This window comes from Trichosurus vulpecula, chromosome 2 (assembly GCF_011100635.1).
Source record: "Trichosurus vulpecula isolate mTriVul1 chromosome 2, mTriVul1.pri, whole genome shotgun sequence".
NCBI classification, from domain to species: Eukaryota; Metazoa; Chordata; class Mammalia; order Diprotodontia; family Phalangeridae; genus Trichosurus; species Trichosurus vulpecula.
The window spans coordinates 180,214,130-180,226,453 of record NC_050574.1 but is presented as its reverse complement, the minus strand read 5'-3'; the positions used below and the strand labels follow the sequence as shown (position 1 = coordinate 180,226,453).

Sequence of the window (12,324 nt, the reverse complement as noted above, 5' to 3'; positions counted from 1 at the left end):
GAAGCATAAGAGGAAAGGTAAAATAAGGGAGGGGATTAATCACCAGCAAACCAAACTCCACTTTGAAGGGTATATTATGAAGGAGTGATTAAAGGGAAAGAAAGAAAAGTGCAAGAATCTGTGATTGGGGTCTGGGAGAAGGGAAGACAATTCTAAGAAGGGGCAGGGGTAAGGAGAGAGGAAAAAGTATAAGAGGATAGGAATGGAGAGAAATACACAATTAACAATCATTACTGCTGTAGCTCATTATATGGAGAGTTACTCTGGGGGTTCTTATCCAAACTATCATTTACGCAAAGGAGACTTAGTTTCATCAACCCTTCCTGAAGGGTTCTAGGGGTAACCCTAAGAGGTCATAAGGTTCTCTCTAATGTCATAGGTCTGGGCTCCCATTTTCATATGTTCTCCTCAGTGTCAATTGCCAGTTTCAGTTAGTATCATCCTTATATCAATGACCATCACTCCCAATATCATTTAACAAATAAAATCATTGGCTTTTACAAAGGAATTTTGACTGAGAAGATGTAGCAAAAACAGAAATAAACACATATCTCCAACTCCTCTTATTGGGGTACACTCTCCCATATGACACCTTGGTCCCCGGGGTGGGGGTGAATGGACTCAAACTTAAACAGTTACTACAAGACATTTGCCCCATTTACGCCAAATTAACTTCTGAGTGCAGATTCTTGCACCTTTCTTTCTTTCCCTTTAATCACTCCTTCATAATATACCCTTCAAAGTTTCATCTTTCCAGTGGATTTTGATGACTCTGGAGGGGAGAATGAGGCTGACCACTATGCTAACTCTGCCTCACTTAAATCTAATTCATGGGCAAATCAAGACATCACCCTCATAATGTCTTGGGTCTTCTTCAAGAATGAAAAATGACAACGAGTGCCACAGGGCTTCTGAGCCACATGGTAACCAAGTGGGGAGGAGAGCCTCCACCCAAAGGTTTACATTATTTTGTTTGTCCTAACTCTAATGGAACCCAGGAACAGAAAGAGACCATTTAGCCAATTAACGACTTTTATGATCACTCTGTTCCAGTGCAGCTGATAATCATAAGGGTCCTATCCACCCCACAATAAGTAGATAAGTCAGCAGATAAGGAACAGTCATAGGATACCTGTGTGTGTGTTCCAAAGTCAACCTGGGGATTGCATCAGGAAGAGCAAACTGAGCTTATAGATAAGGACCAGATTTTTATTCACCAATCTCCTATTACATTATGAACTGATGGGATGAACTCACCTATAAAATTAGAAAGAAGAACAGAATAGATTAGAACCCAAAATCTAACAATATGTATTTATAAGAAACATACTTGAAACAGAAAGATTCACATAAAGTTAAAATAAAGGACTGGAATAAATTTTAATATTTTTCAGATGAATTTAAAAAAGCAGAGGGAGCAACAGACAAAGCAACAATAAAAATAGATATGATTAAAAGAGATAAACAGAAAATTGCACTACTCTTAATGCTACCAGAGACAATAAATTAAAATCAGTATTTAGCATAGGTGTATCAGATGACATAGGCCCTAAATACTCCAAGGAAAAATCAATTTAGAAAGAGAAATATTCAAACTGTAATATGTGGGACTTCAACATACTTTTTCAAAAGGACAAATCTAATAAAAAGATAAACAAGAAAGAAGATAAGAACCTGAACAAAATTTTAGAAAAGATAAATATGATGGATCCCTGATAACTAATAAGTGTGAAGAGAGAGGTATATGCATATTTTTCAGACATGCGTTGCCCCTTTAAAAAACTGACCATAAGAAACCTTATAAACAAGTGCAGAAAACAAAAATATTAAGCACGAGCCACAGTGAAATAAAAATAATATCTAATAAAGGACTTTTGAATAAAGTATTAAAATTAATTGAATACTAAATGACAATCCTAAAGAATTCGCGTGTCAAAGACAAATCATAGAAATGATAGGAAATTGCATCAAAGAAAATGATAACAATTTGACAATACATCAAAATTTTTGAGATGTATTTAAGGCACTCCTAAGGGGAAAATTTGTATCTCTAAATGATTTCATCAACAAAAAAGAGAAAGAACAAGTCAATGGATGGGGCATGCAACTAAAAAAACCTAGAATACCAATTAAAAGCTAAAATAGAAATTCTAAAATCAAAGAAGACATTAAAATGAAAGCAAAAAAAAATCATTAAGGAATAATTTATTTTTAATTGATAAATAAAATTGGAGCTGGCTTTTTTTGAGGGGAAAAAATGAAGAGAGTGGGCAAATCATCTTTAGACTGATTTAAAAAATAGAGGAAACCAATTTTCCATTATCAAAAATGGAAAAAAGAAATCACCAAAAAAAAATGCAGAAAACATAAAGGAAATTCTGATGAATTTCTGAGGCTGAAGAAATCAAATTGTCTTAGGCAAATTCCCATGTATTCTGACTCTGACATAGACCTAGCATGGCATGACAGAAAGCACCTAAGAATTTCTAGATAGTGAATGACTGGGTGTGGAGCCCTGAAACAAAAGAATGCACTTCCACCATTCAAAATGTAATGAAAACAAAATGAATTTAAGGTCATAGAGCCTGGCCTGGGTTCAAATCTTCACACATTAAATTATTACTTATGTGACCGTAGGAGAACAACTTCACTTCTCCGATATCAGTGGTTGGTGTGTTCTCTTTTTGTATATTGGAAGATGTAAAAACCTCATATAATCAATAGCAAGTCCACAATACACCAAACAATGTGGTTCTATTATGACAAATCTGGATCACTGTCTTTTCAAAAAACATTAAATTTTTTTTCTCAGAAAAAACCCCACAAAACAAACCTAGGTCTTTCTTCAATTCCATGTCATTGAAACAAATACAAGCATCATAAAATGATGGTATAGGATAATGGAATATTATTGTGTAGTAAGCACTGACAAAAGGGATAGTTTAGAGAAACCTGAGAAAACTTGTATGAACTTAAATAGAGTGAAATGAGCAGAACGAGGAGAGTATTTTGTACAATAACAACTACATCATAAAGACAAACAAATTAGAAAGATCTATCTAAATCTTATCAAATCAATGTCCAACCATAATTCCAGAGAGCCGATGAGGAAGAATGCTACCCACCTCTTGACAGAAGGGTGATGGATTCAAGATGAAGAATAAGACACGCATTTTTGGACATGGCCAACGTGAAAATTTATTTCGGTTGCACTATGAATATTTGTTACAAGGATTTTCTTTTTTCTTTTCTTTCCCAGTGGTGGTGGGAGAGAGAGACAACATATGCTTGTTAACTGAAAAAAAATTAATAAAGAATCATCCCAAAAGCCAGGTTATAAAGTCTTTTTAGTGAATTGAGAAGAGAACAAAAGCATCAGTTTGGAGTTAAGGGGAAAATCTTAACTCCTACAAACTTCCTTGGATATGCACTAGGAGAAAAGCATTTGTGAGACAGCCAGGTCATACTTTTACCCATGTCACATTATTTAAAAGGAGTACATTGAATGGCTTTGTAAGGACGAACAAATAACTCACACCTAAAAAGTAAACAGTTCTGCAGGCTTTTTTTAAGGCACAATAAACCCAAACTTATAGAGTCATAATGGCTATGTGATTATGAGTGATGACCTTAACTAATACTTGTGTAATGTAAAAAAAAACCAAAATAAATACAATTATTAGAAAGTATTTTGCTCAACTACATGCCAACAGATGTGACAAGTTAAATGAAATGGATGAATAACTATAAACAATATAAATATTCAGGTCAACAGAACAAAAAATTTTAAAATTACAGAATTCAGTCTCAGAAAAAGAAATTGAACAAATCATAAATGAACTCCTAAAAGGAAAAAATAAACTCAGAACCAGATGAAATTTACAAGTGAATTATATGAAACATTCCATTAATAAAAACAGGAAAACAGGAAAAGAACCTATTCTACTTTGAAAAAAGTATGGTCTTGAAACCTGAAATAAGGAGAGACAAATCAGGGAAAGAAAACTTTTAGAACAGTATCTCTAAAGAATATGAACCCCTAATTTTTAAATAAAATATTAGCAAAGAGGCTATTATACTTCGAAAAGATTCCATACTTTGACAAAGTGGGATTTATACAACGAATAGCAAAGTTGGTTCACCATTACAAAAACTATAAACATAATAGGGGAAGGCAAGGATGTCCATTACTATCATTATTTTTAATATAATACTAGAAATGCTAGCTAGAGCAACAAGGTAAGAAAAATATATCAAGGAAATAAACATAGGGCAAGGTAGAAACAAAACTTTCACTTTTTCCAGATGAGATGATGATTTACATAGAGTCAACTAAAAATTAATTGAAATAAGTAAGAAACTTCAGGAAAATATCAGGCTATAAATAAGACCACATAAATCATCAGCCTTTCTGTCTATTATCAACAAAATCTAGTGGTTATGTGCCAGCATTATACAAGCGCTGGGGATACAGCTTCTGCATTTAAGGGAGGAAACAACTATATTCATACAAAATGTACAAACTGTGTAGATAACGATGTGCATACAAAATATATTCAGGGTAAATGAGAGGTAATATCAGAGGGATGACACTACACAGTGGGGTGGGTAGTGGGGAAGGACAGGAAGGAAAGAAACTAGAGAAGCCAGGAGGCAGAGGTGAACAGGGAGGTATGGGGAAGAGTGAAAAGCAGTGATATTTGCAGAGAACAGAAAAGAAGGCCAGTGGTGCTAGATCTTAGACTATGTGGAGTAAAGTGTAAGAAGACTGGAGAAGTAAGAAGGGGCCCCAGATTGTCAAGGGTTTCAAAGTCAAACCAAAGATTATAACATTTATCCGGGAAGTAACACGGAGCCACTGGAATTTCTGGATTGGTGGAAGGGGCAGGGTTTAATGTTGTCAACCTGGACTTTAGGAAGATCATATTGGAGCTTGAGTGGAGGGTGAATTGGAGTGGGGAGAAGCTTAAGACAAGGAGTCCAGCAGAAGGCTTTTTCAATAATGTCAGCATGAGGCGATGAGGACCTGTATCATGGTGGTGACTGTGAGTGAAGAGAAGGGAAGAAGTGGAAGGTTAAAAAAAAAAAGACAGCAGAGGTCTGTACTTAGTCGAGTGAGGAAAGAAGTCCATGACAACAGTAAAGTTGTGAGCCTGGGTGATTGGAAGAATGGTACTGCCCGTGATGGTAATAGGAAGTTAATGAGGGGAAAACATTTGGTGGAAAAGCTAATGAATTCTGTTTTGATGATGTTGAGTTTGAGATTCTATGAGACATTGGTTCAATAAGTAGTTGGATGTTGCAAGACTGGAGGTCAGAAGAGAGATCAGGGCTGAGTAAAAAGAACTGAGAACCATCTTCACAGATCTGATCTTGAATCCATGGGAGCTAAGAAGACCACTAAAAGATACAATATATAAAGGGAGAAGAGAAGGTCTAGTCAGGCCCTTGGGAGACACCACAGTGAAAGGGAATGACCGAAAGTTAGCAAAGCCTATTAACTAAAAAATAAATAAATAAATGTTGAAACAAGTAGGAGAGAACCAGGAAAGATCAATGCCTCAGAAACCTAGAGAGCAACCAGAAGAAGAGGCCAAAAAGATAAGGATTGAGAAGAGGTCATTAGATCTGTCGATTAAAAAGATCTCAGAGAAAGCAGTTTAGTTGATGAGGTTGGAAGTTAGAATGTAGAGATCTAGAAGAAAATGAGAGGAGAAGAAGAAGTACCTATAATAGTTAACCTTCTCAAGAAGTTTACGCACAAAAGGGAGGAGAGACATTAAACAGCAGCTAAGGATGGTGGGGAAGCTAGGCGGTGCAGCGGATAGAGTGCCAGGCCTGGAATTAGGAACACCTGAGTTCAAATCAACTTCAGATACTTGCCAGCTGTGTGACCCCTGGGCAAGTCATTTAACCGCTTTTGACTCATTTTCCTCATCTGTAAAATGAGAAGGTTATGGAAAACTACTCCAGTATCTTTGCCAAGAAACCTCAAATGGGGGCACAAAGAGTCAGATACAACTGAATGACATCAATAGGGATGGTAGATCAAATAGGGTTTCAGAAAGGCAGATAGAGAAAGTCTGATCAAAGATAACCACAAAAGAAAATAAATTATTTTAGAAGAATTAGATAACTAAATTAAATAAAAACAAATTTAAAGAAATAAGCAAGATAAAACATAGAATAAAAATAAGAGATAACTGGAATGCTGAGCCCCATCCCATCCTGAATAGTTGAACACAAGATCTGTCACTTTTGAAGTGTCAGGGTTATTGCTGGAGCATGCCCAAGCCCATGCCCCTCAGCTTGACCCATAAACATGGAGCTGCAGCTCACCTTTGGACCAGGGCATCACTTTGGGTAGCAGTGTCACCATAGTCACCAAGCGCCTATTTGGCACAATAGTATTTTGTGTCAGTGTAGTATATGCCTATCCGAATCTTCATACAAGTACAGAAATATGGGCTCTGCTTATATCGACAAATCCTAATCTCATAAAATGCTTGAATAATGTAGTGGAACAGCTAAAGACTGTGGCATAAGTCTTCCATTGAGAAATTGGTATGGGTGATTTCTAATAGTGAAAGTGGAAGAGTCCTTGAAAGATGCAGTTTGATACTGAGTGTGACAAGACTGAAAGAGATGATAATGCACCAATAGAGAAGTAAGGGAAATATATTCCAGACGAAATGAGTTCATTGATCCAACAAATTATGGCCACAATGACATTTCTGCCACCATTGTTAGAAGCAGCCTGTACATTTGATCTACTGATTTACACAAAGAAATTGTAGTCCCTGAGAAATGGGAAGAGTTAGGGCCACAGTGTATTTTCAGTTCTGAAGAGTTTACGCTTTGTTCTTTACTGCTACCCTCCACAAAGTAAATAGAATAGTGGCCTACAAAATTCCCATCAGTGAACAAGAGGTTAGGAGAGGAAAATAATGTACCATGATTCTCAAATATGATCTCTCTTTTTTTTCCATTTTTTTTATTTAATATATTTAGGTTTTCAGCACTGATTTTCAAAGAGTTTGAATTACAAATTTTCTCCCCAGTTCTACCCTCCCCCCCACTCCAAGATGGCGTATATTCTGGTTGCCCTGTTCCCCAGTCAGCCCTCCCTTCTGTCACCCCCACTCCCCTCCCATCCCCTTTTCCCTTCCTTTCTTGTAGGGCAAGATAAATTCTATGCCCCATTGCCTGTGTATCTTATTTTCTAGTTGCATGCAAAGCTTTTGTTGTTTGTTTTTGAACATCTGTTTTTAAAACTTTGAGTTCCAAATTCTCTCCCCTCTTCCCTTCCCATCCACCCTCCCTAAGAAGTCAAGCAATTCAACATAGGCCACATGTGTATCATTATGTACAACCCTTCCACAATACTCATGTTGTGAAAGACTCACTATATTTTGCTCCTTCCTAACTTATCCCCCTTTATTCAATTTTCTCCCTTGACCCTGTCCCTTTTGAAATTGTTTGCTTTCGATTACCTCCTCCCCCTATCTGCCCTCCTTCTATCACCCCCCCTTTTATCTCCTTCCTCCTTCTTTCCTGGAGGGTAAGATACCCATTTGAGTGTGTATGTTATTCACTCCTCAAGTCAAATCTGATGAGAGCAAGATTCACTCATTCCCCCTCACCTGCCTTCTCTTCTCTTCCTACAGAACTGCTTTTTCTTGCCACTTGCATGCGAGATAATTTACCCCATTCTATCTGTCCCTATCTCCCTCTCTCAATATATTCCTCTCTCATCCCTTAATTTTATTTTATTTCTTTTAGATATCTTCCCTTCATCTTCAACTCACCCTGTGCCCCCCCCTCTCTCTGTCTGTCTGTCTCTCTCTACACATACATATATACATACATACATACTTACATATACATATATATATACATAAATATATATATGTATATATATGCATATTCCTTTCAACTACCCTAATACTGAGGTCTCATGGATCATACCCATCATCTTTCCATGTAGGAATGTAAACAAAACAGTTCAACTTTAGTAAGTGAGTTCTTTTTCTCGTTCTTTTTCTTGATTACCTTTTCATGCTTCTCTTGATTCTTGTGTCTGAAAGTCAAATTTTCTATTCAGTTCTGGTCTTTTCACTGAGAAAGCTTGAAAGTCCTCTATTTTATTGAAAGTCCATATTTTGCCTTGGAGCATGATACTCAGTTTTGCTGGGTAGGTGATTCTTGGTTTTAATCCTAGCTCCATTCACCTCCGGAATATCGTATTCCAAGCCCTTCGATCTCTTAATGTAGAGGCTGCAAAATCTTGGGTTATTCTGATTGTGTTTCCACAATACTCAAATTGTTTCTTTCTGGCTGCTGCAGTATTTGCTCCTTGATCTTGGAGCTCTGGAATTTGGCGACATATTCCTAGGAGATTTCTTTTTGGGATCTATTTGAGGAGGCGATCTGTGGATTCTTTCCAATTTCTATTTTGCCCGTGACTCTAGAATATCAGGGCAGTTCTCCTTGATAATTTCTTGCAAGATGATATCTAGGCTCTTTTTTTGATCATGGCTTTCAGGTAGTCCAATAATTTTAAAATTATCTCTCCTGGATCTATTTTCCAGGTCAGTGGTTTTTCCAATGAGATATTTCACATTGTCTTCCATTTTTCATTCCTTTGGTTCTGTTTTATAATATCTTGATTTCTCATAAAGTCACTAGCTTCCACTTGCTCTAATCTAATTTTTAAGGTAGTATTTTCCTCAGTGGTCTTTTGGACCTCCTTTTCCATTTGGCTAATTCTGCCTTTCAAGGCATTCTTCTCCTCATTGGCTTTTTGGAGCTCTTTTGCCATTTGAGTTAGTCTATTTTTTAAGGTGTTGTTTTCTTCAGTGTATTTTTCAGTATTTTTTTGGGTCTCCTTTAGCAAGTCATTGACTTGTTTTTCATGGTTGCCTCGCATCCTTCTCATTTCTCTTCCCAATTTTTCCTCTACTTCTCTAACTTGCTTTTCCAACTCCTTTTTGAGCTCTTCCATGGCCTGAGACCAGTTCAATTTTTCTTGGAGGCTTTTGTTGTAGGCTCTTTGACTTTGTTGACTTCTTCTGGCTATATATTTTGATCTTCTTTGTCACCAAAGAAAGATTCCACAGTCTGAGATTGAATCTGGGTATGTTTTCACTGTCTGGCCATGTTCCCAGCCAACTAACTTGACCCTTGAGTTTTTCAGTGGGGTATGACTGCTTGTAGACTAAAGAGTTCTATGTTCCACACTTGGGGGGGGGATGCGCCAGCTCTGCCACACCAGTGTTCCTCCTTCCCCAAGAACCACCAACCTGGACTGGACTTAGATCTTCAGCAGGCTCTTCACTCCTGCTCTGATCTGCCACTTAATTCCTCCCACCAGGTGAGCCTGGGGCCAGAAGCAACTGCAGCTGTAGTTCTATAGCTGCCCCACCTCTGCTGCCCCTGGGGCAGTAGCCGAACTGCAAACTCCTTCCACTCCCGCAGCTTTTCCCACTAACCTTTTCTGTTGTCTTTGGTGTTTGTGGGTTGAGAAGTCTGGTAACTGCTGCAGCTCACTGATTCAGGGCGCTTTGGGCATGCTCTACCCGGCTCCTGGTCTGGTTGGTCTGCGCCGCCCTGCTGGGCCTCTGCTCCGCTCCCAGCTCCAGGTGGGACAGACCTGACCCAGAGACCATCCATGCTGTCCGGGCTGGAGCCCTGACCCCTCTGCCACTTGTGGGCTCTGCAGCTCTAGAATGGTTCAGAAACCATTTTTTATAGGTTTTTTGAGGGACTTGGTGGGGTGCTCACGCTAGTCCCTGCTTTCAGCTGCCATCTTGACTCCACCCCCCTCAAATATGATCTCTCTTGAGATAATTTAACAAGGGTATTTTATTTTATTGGTTAAACTTCAAATGGGAAACTAATATTCTATTGCATTATGCATAATTATTCCATTATCTATCATTCTTGGCCTACCATAGGTCTGATATCATGAAATCAATTTTAGCGTTTTGGAGGTTTTAGTGCTACCTCCTAAAAAATAGATCAGTATGGAACAATATCGCTTGGCAGATTGAGAATATATGAAGAGACGGATATACTAAAATATAATTAATGTTCAGCCTCTGGAAGTAGTGGGTCCTGGTATAATGGATAACGCTCCAGGCCTGGAGTCAAGAAGACCTCAGTTCACATCCAGCCTCAAACACTTAATAGCTGTGTAACCCTGAATAAGTCACTTAAGCTCTGTTTGCCTCAGTTTCCTCATCAGTAAAGTAAGTATAATAATAGCACCTACCTTGGAGGGTTATTGTAAAGACCAAATGAGATAACAGTTGTAAATAGCACAGTGCCTGGCATATAGTTAGTGCTATATAAACGTTAACTGTTGTTACTGTTACTTTTAGTAAAGGACTATAGACTATACCAAAAGAGGTCCAGGTATTAGGATTTTTGTTTTTAAATTTTGGTTTTGATCCTGAATAGCTAAAAATAATTAATATTAGGAATCTTAGCAGTTATAACAATGACTGTAACTAATTTTGTCATAGAAAACGACTTAGCTATACAATTACTTCTCTGAAAACCTTCCATTGATTTAAATACTATTGTTATCAATGTTTATATAAGCTGTGCTTATAATGCTCTAGATTTTTCTACTCTTATTTGGCAGGACAAAACTAATTGAGGCTTAAATGACTCTAAATGATGAAACAAAGTTAACATTAAAGCTTCTTTGAACAATGAGAGGCTAAACCAAAATTTATTCTGCATCCATCAGATGACTCCAAAGAAGCAAGAGTTGCTATCACACTACATAGACAAAGCGTAAATAAAAGTTCACAACATAAGCAGTGATAAATTAGGAAAGTACGTTATGCTGAAAGTATACCATAGATACCACACCAATATCGATGGTATATATGTTCCAAGTGCCATAGCATCGAAATCCATGAAGGAAAAATTAACTGACTTTCAAAAAGTCATAGTAGCACAATAGTTGGACATTTTAATAGTTCTCTCTCAGAGTTGCAGAATCTAACAAAAAGATAAAACTGAAAAATAGAATTGAATAAATTGATAGAGAATTTAGGTCTAGCAGATTTGTGGGTACCTTCTAAACAGGCCACTACAGAATCTATATCTATATCTATATATTCCTCAGCATCACATGATATTTTTATAAAAATGAACTACATATTAGGGCACAAAGACAAATATAAAAAAGAAGAAACAGTAAATATACATAACAAAATGACCATAATGAAATAAAACAGCAATCAATTCAAGGATCACAAACAAAAGACACAGGCCTAAATGCAGGCTTACTAATGACATCCTAAAATAATGAGCCTGTTAGTCAATTCACATTTATTAAGCACCTGTTATGTGCCAAATACTATGCTAAGCACTGAGTCAAAAAACAAATCATAGAAAAGATAAGAATTATGTGAAAGTAAATTATAATGATGAGAAAATATACCAAAATTTCTGTGATGCACCTAAAACAGTATTCACAGGAAAAAATATATATATTCCTTGTTGAAGAAAAAGATGTGACTACTATAATCACAAGGTTATCAGAAATAATTTTTTTAAATTTAACATTATTCTAATCTAAGCACTATCTTACTTGGAAAAAGAAATGTCCAAAATGACAGTCTCCTCATGCTTTCATACGTGTGTCTCCAACACAGAATATTTTGTGAGTACACCCCTGGAGAATCATTCTCCTAAAACCATTCAATCTTTCTTTGACTACTCCGCTTAAGGATTCTACCCTAGCTGGTCACAAGTGATCTGAAATAATCAAGAAATTTTCTTCTCATTACCACATGAATCCCTTCAAGATATAGGGGAAAGCAATGACCTTAACTAGATATGAGGCATTTCTCATCTTAACTCAATTCATTTTCCAGAACCTTACCTTTCTTTCTTGACCTTTTATGCGCTTTTCCAAGCTATGTAGTAGTGACTACAAAATAGAAAACAATCAGTAAAACTAGATTAAGGTACTCAACATAAATAAGCACATGAATATACTAACAGGGTTTTTTTGTAACAGCTTTTTTTTGGCAAAGATGGAATGATTGGAGGGCAGCTAGGTGGTACAGTGAGTAGAACACTGGCCCTGGAGTTAGGAGTATCTGAGTTCAAATCCGGCCTCAAACATTTGACATATTTACTAACTGTGTGACCTTGGGCAAGTCACTTAACCCCAATTGCCCTGCCTTCCCCACCCTGCAAAAATAAAAAAACGACTATTAAAAAAAAAGATTGAATGATTGCCTCAGAGGAAGCCTAAATTGATAAGATACTGGGGGTTACATTTCTTCCCAGCAGGAGAAC

At 37.1% G+C, this 12,324-nt stretch overlaps 1 pseudogene; it reads left to right on the top strand.

Moving 5' to 3' along the window:
- The first annotated feature begins 6,429 nt into the window (after window positions 1–6,429).
- LOC118836864 overlaps window positions 6,430–12,324 on the top strand; it is a 61,947-nt pseudogene continuing 56,052 nt past the window's right edge.